The sequence below is a fragment of the Garra rufa genome, chromosome 4, assembly GCF_049309525.1.
Source record: "Garra rufa chromosome 4, GarRuf1.0, whole genome shotgun sequence".
NCBI lineage: Eukaryota > Metazoa > Chordata > Actinopteri > Cypriniformes > Cyprinidae > Garra > Garra rufa.
The window spans coordinates 38,630,432-38,637,197 of NC_133364.1; positions in this window are offsets into that span (position 1 = coordinate 38,630,432).

A 6,766-nucleotide genomic window follows, 5' to 3' on the forward strand; every position below is an offset into this window, starting at 1 on the left:
TCTAGCTAAACATTAAACTTTTTTAAATCAAATAATACGCAGACTAACGTTACTTTCTTAACAAACAATTTCGGGATGAATCTCAGACATGTATGTGCTTATATGTGCTTTACTATATAAACAAACCTGTTCGTTACTGCTATTAAATAGATTATAGCATCACATTAAAAAAATAATTCATTTCAAAGCTCTCGATATCACTGTCTGAACGGTTTGTATTGATTTAAACACTTTAAAGGATTAAAAACACAAACCTTTCATCAGCAGACACACAGATGCAGGAGCGGGGCGCAGCCGTATGACGTCATGTCGCCACAACAACATAAAATAAAAGTCCTGTTCACACAAAACAGAACTTCATGTAGAGAAAGCATATTTAAACGATTTGGTTTGATTCAAAGATAAACCACAGATTTCTTTCAAAAGCCTCTGGCTTGTATGTAAATGTAAGCAAGTGTAAAGTGATTGCAATTATAACACCAACTACTGAGCATTTGTGATATTCCCAATCATTAACAAAGTCAGGTATCTTGATCTTCATATTATCAAAGAATTGTATTCAAACTCATTAAGAATTCAAATTTTAATTTAAACAAATTAAAAAATGTAAGTTAAATATTGAGGTTGAAGAGAGATCTACTTCTTCATTGATTAACTACTCCACTCTTATCATAATGTATATCCATCTTATTCAATCTAAGTTTCTCCACAGAATATAAGGACAATAAATGAAATCAAGTTTAGACTTTGTTTTGTTAAAGTGCATTTTATTAAAGGACTGTGACTGTATGTTATATTTATAATTACTGTCAAAAAGACACTTCACATCAAGGTTTCTCTCATGAACGTGTTATTTTGTGAATAAAATGCAATGTTTTTTGTGCAGACAAAACATTCACATCACTTTATAAAATTGTGGCTAAACAACTGGAGTCACATGGATTACTTGCATAAACTGTGAAATGGAGGGCCATAAATTTCTCAGATTTCATTAAAAGGATCTACATGTATGTTTCAAAGATAATTAAAGTCTTGCAGGTTTGAAACAACATGAAGGTGACATTTTTTGTTCAAAGGTGCCATAGAATAGAAAACTGAATTTAGCTTGGCATAGTTAAATAATAACAGTTCAGTACATGCACATGACATGCCATGAGTCTCAAACACCATCGTTTCCTCCTTCTTATATAAATCTGGTGTTTGCAAAAGACCACCGAAAAATAGGTAAATTCCAACATAACACCGACTGTTACAAAACTTTCCTGGGATCGTTAATAGTTACGCCCCCAACATTTGCATCGCCCAATCATCAGTAACGTCAGCACATCCATAAAATAAGGCAAGCCACTGAAGGGACACGGTTAGCTTTATGCTAGCGCTAGCCTGTTACATTGCAATACATAGGATTTTACTTACCACATAAACAGAGAGATGACTGTGCTGATGATGGTGAATGATTTACAGATCCCGAGTATCACTGACAAGCAGCTGAACTTGTGTGGTAAGTAAGCACTCCTTTTGCATTATAACTTTACACAGAGCACATGCGATCACAGTAATGAGACTAAAATTTTGGCGATTCAAAACGGCAGATTCAACAAACCGCATATTAAAAGCGGCTAGAGCTCCATAATTAAATATATATTTTTATCCATGTGCCAGCTATAGAGTTCAGCAGCTCTGTGAAACAGCCAATCAGAGCAGAGCTCATTAATATTCATGAAGCTTCCAAATAAGGCAAAAACAGAGCATTTCATTCTAGGGACAAATCCTACGGTTGCAAATGGACCTGGAATACCGTTTCTGGAGTTTTTTTGCCCTTTCCTATGCCATATACCTTCTAGATATCAGAGAACAATTTTAAATATTCTCTCAATGCATTCTATGGCACCTTTATATTATGTTGATGGTGGGTTTAAAACAATTGATTTTGACTCTAAGTGGAAAATGTAAGTTAAAAATCAATCAAAAATTCTTATAAATGGTCAGTTGTGGAAAGACTAAAAATTGTACTAAAGTAAAAGTATTGCTACTTAAGGTATAATTTACTGGAGTACAAGTAAATGTACTGAAAAGAATATGACTCAAGTAAGAGTAAAAAAGTATTTTTGCTGAAAAACTACTCAAGTTACTGCGTACTTTATTTATTTATTAATTTTACCAAAATGAGGCAATGTGAGCATTATGGAACATTAAACTCATGTAATGTCTGTTTCACAAATGAGACTCATAGAAGTATTAAAGTTATCATATTCAAGGAAATCCCTTGGACAAATGCATCAGCTATCGCACACAACTTTAGAAAATGTTGATAAGTCAGAAGAATGAAACGTCATTATGATGAGTTGTGTGAAGATGAGCACCTGTCCAATGCAGAACGTTATTTCAGAGTCAACATTTTCAGTTGCAGTTTGATGTTATGAAGAGACTATCAACTGTTACTGATTTATCATGCAGCTCAAAGAATTATGGGTAGAATCTCCAGTCAATCTTTTCTGGTTCATCAACACAGTTTCACTGATGATCTAGTAAAAACACTATTAAGTAAACGTGTGTGTGTGTGTGTGTGTGTGTGTGTGTGTGTGTGTGTGTGTGTGTGTGTGTGTGTGTGTGTGTGTGTGTGTGTGTGTGTGTGTGTGTGTGACAGAAAGAGAGAGAGTTTGTGTACCTGTTTTTCTATTAAACCTTATTAAAATTAAACCTGAATACACACCAACTCATGGGGACTCAATTTAGGTCCCCACGGAAAAACCAGGTTACAAAATACAGAATGATTTTTTTTTTTTTTTGAAAATGTAGAAGATTTTTTGTGAGGGGTAGGTTTAGGTGTAGGGTTGGTGTAAGGTGATAGAATATACAGTTTGTACAGTAGAAAAATCATTAGACCTATGAAAAGTCCCCACAAAGATCAGACAAGTGTGTGTGTAGACATACATTTTTTTGGTCCTCCTGTAATCCTGATCTCTCCTCTATGATCCACACTATAAAACACACACAGAGGTTGGTTTCACTGATACTGAGATACCGAAGCAGTAAAATCTCTTCCTGCACTCCACAAGAGCTTGAAGAAACTCAAACTAGACTGAAACCAACACCTGCGTTTAATCTAGGTAAATGTTCAATATGGCAGGAGAATCAGTTTCACTGGCTGACAGTCACAGTTGGCAACAAAGAAATAGCACAAGAATATACAATTAACAGTTTTATACATCATAAAACGTATTAATGAAAGGATATAGAAATTTTAACTGTATCTTAATAAAAAAGTTACAGGAAAAAGTACTGACAGTAAGATGATGCGTTCAGACAGAATGTGTTTCTGCAGAACACTGAATTGCTTCTTCTATTATTTATTTATTCTACAAAAAGGTGACATTTGTTTCATGAAATTCTGACTTCATACAATTTGTACGACATCAGAAAATGATCATGCATCTTTATGCAGAAACAAAACAAAAACTTTTCATAACACTGTATTTTAGTTGCAATTAAGTAATGTGGTTTCAAAAATGTTTTTAAAATGTTGTACTGCATAAAATAAAAATAAACAATGTAACCAAAATATGATGAATAATTGGTTGGAAATTAATATTACAATGTTACTATTATTGTTATTAAACTATAAGGCATTTATTTATTTATTTTTCATTTTCATTCGCAATTCAAGAAACGTCCCAAGTTACGTATGTAGCCCTGGTTCCCTGAGGGAACAAGATGCTGCGTCGAAACGCTATGGGAACGCCTTCAGTGTGAGCATGCTCTGAATACATGTGTAATCCATCCAATGGGAGAGACCGTCACGGGTGGTTGACGTCATCGACCAGGAACTATAAAAGCACGTGCAAAATGCACAATGAGGTTCGTCAGCAGCACATCCACTGAAGCTGATTTAGATATATTACACAGTTTCACTTTACTCTTAAAATTCCGAATGCGAAGAGAGTAAAGATGGATAGCTCCTAAAGCATATTTCCAAATGCATGGCTAATTCGTTGTTTTGTCGCAAGTGAAAAACAATATTAACCTTCTAGTTGTAAAAAAGAGCCTCATATTTCGTCCTATTGAGTCCATTCATTCGCATTCGGAGATCGACACCTCTTGACTGACATGACGGCCTCGAGCGGAAACTCAAACAGTGTAAGTGAGTTGTTCAAAAACTTTCTTTTTAGTAAACTCTGTGTACACAAACAATGTTCTCAATGCTCGAGTTCATGTGTAGAGACCCAGGCGATACTTCGAGTAAAGTTTCATGGTGTGAAAAGCTCCTTTGGGGGCTTTATGGTGTTATTGTAAAAAAAATAAAAAATAATAATAAAGTAAATTAAAACTATTTTTTTTTCTATAGGAAGACATCTCTTAGCACAGCGGTTCTCAATTCCAGTCCTCGCTCTGCATATTTTGTGTGTTTCACGTATCGCTTTCGACGTTTGTTCTATTCCAACGTTACTACCCTTCGAAGTGGACATCACAGGATATTCCGCCATTATTCATTAGTTTGAATTGAGTGTATATGTTCCATTTGAAGGTCATTAAAGCGTGCGAGACGTAAATTTAAAATGTATTTATTTACAGATGCACTTATGTCACACTTCTCTAGTAAGTTTCATCTGTGTGTGAAGACGCTGCATGCGGTGGCATAGCGCAAATATGTGAATGAATGTTTCGAAGTGTAGTAAACAGATTTCCCCAGCTCAGGAAGTAGGGAGCAATGAACACTGTGCAGGCAGGGAACATGTCAATGGGAACACAGTTCCTGCACGGACCTCACTTCTAACGAGCTGGTTATCTGAATCAGGGCCCGTATCCCTAAAGAATTTTTGTGCAAAAAGTGGCTCCTAGCGGCCTAATTCTAAGAATATTCTCAGAGTCATGACGTTTTCTTGGAATTTCCCCTAAAAGTGACACGAAAATCCCAGTTAATATAAAAGCTATTCCTCAAGATTCCTAGCGCTTAAAAGGGCTCCTAAGGCGAGATCTGCTAAGAGCAGGGAAGAGGACTTTTAGTGGCTTAGGAGTTCCCCTAAGCAGCTGCACAAAATGGCCAACAGAGGAGGCAGGAGAGATGTCCTGCAAACACTGGATGACAGGGAATTATTGAGACGCTACAGATTGGATCGTGCAGGAATCATGTTCGTGGTGGATCTCCTTAGAGATGCAATTACTTCACCAACTGGGCCAGCAACAAACCTTGCTCCTCAGTCCAGTTCGGCTTGCAATTCCTTTTTTTCTCCATTTTCTGTGTTTGTAGGATATTTGTTAACAAGCCTTCATAAATAGACCAGCCAGCAATCACAGACATTGATAAAAGCTGAGCCGTGTTACCCTTGTTAAGACCACACTGAGTTGTAATGTTGCAATTTATACTTCATTAAGGACAGCCCCTTGAGATAGGCCGTCTTGTTTTCAATGGGGTCCATATGGGAGTGAAAGTACAAAATATGCCAGCTAGGATATTAATATGAGCAAATAAGACTCGAATCATTATTTGAACAGGGTGTAATGAGCTTAGGTTTTCACATATTTTAGATTCTAATGTTAGGCTATAGCCCCTACAACTTACTATTCATTTTCCAGATATTTTCTTGAATGTGAAATATTATTTACAATTACAGTCTGCATAAGATTAGAGTGTATAATTATGTTTATTGATTTGCGGGTACATCCTTTGCTCATTATCACCAAAAGTTAATGTTCATCAAACTTGTAGGATCAACCAATCACGGCTTTTGAAATGATGACTCATACCTAGCAACGGGGTCAACCACACCTCCTCACTAAGATAGGATTTTCCATCCATTCCTTGCTCAGAGTTCACTGAAAATGTTCTGGAATCACTTCTAAGCTAAAACTCCTGGCAAGGAATTTTTAGGTTAAGTTAGGAGCTCTCTGAGAGGATTCTCTGAATCTTTAGGGATACGGGCCCAGGTGTGGAGACATGAGAGACATGCAAAATATGCAGAGCTGTGGGGCGCGAGGACTGGAATTGAGAACCGCTGTCTTAGCATAACCTCATTTAACCTCAAGTTATTTAATGTGTTACTCAAAGTACCTGCATCCTGGAAAAAAAGTCTTCATCTCCAGATGTTTGTGTTTCATCCATGTTTGATCTGAATAGTTTGATCTTCACCACTGACTCTAGATCACAAAATCACAATCACAAAAACTAAGCTAATAAAACAGCCTTTATCTGCTATATTTTGGAAGTAAGTTATCTGTCAACGTGCAAGACTTTCGATGCATCGCTACAAATAATAACTAGAAGAATAACAAGTCTGCGATATCAAGAAGCATAACATACAGTTTTTGTACAGCTAAGCAACTGGAAGCAAACAATACCAGAAACCTCACATGTTCTTACGTTAATGAGGTGCATATTTCAGCTGAATGAGAGTTAGAGAAATAGATTACGAGTTGCCTTCACTCAAATACATAAGAGCAAGCATGTGTTAAAATGCTGTTATAAATAGACCCAAGAATCTTTGTTCATTTGTTTAGGAATGAAAAATATCATACATACCGATTCACATTTCCATCAAGTAGCTATACACACAAAATTCCCTCATAAGCGTTTATAAATGCTTGTATTAAATATTTAAATATACCCTGTAAATCATTGATTATGTCTGTTTAAAATGGCGACATCAAATCTAAAAAATATTTTTGCACATTTACTTTCACTTTTAATTTTATTTGACAAGACCGTTACTTATGGGTTGCTAGATCCCTGGAAAATGTTCCACATACTAAACAGCACTCTTTCATCACG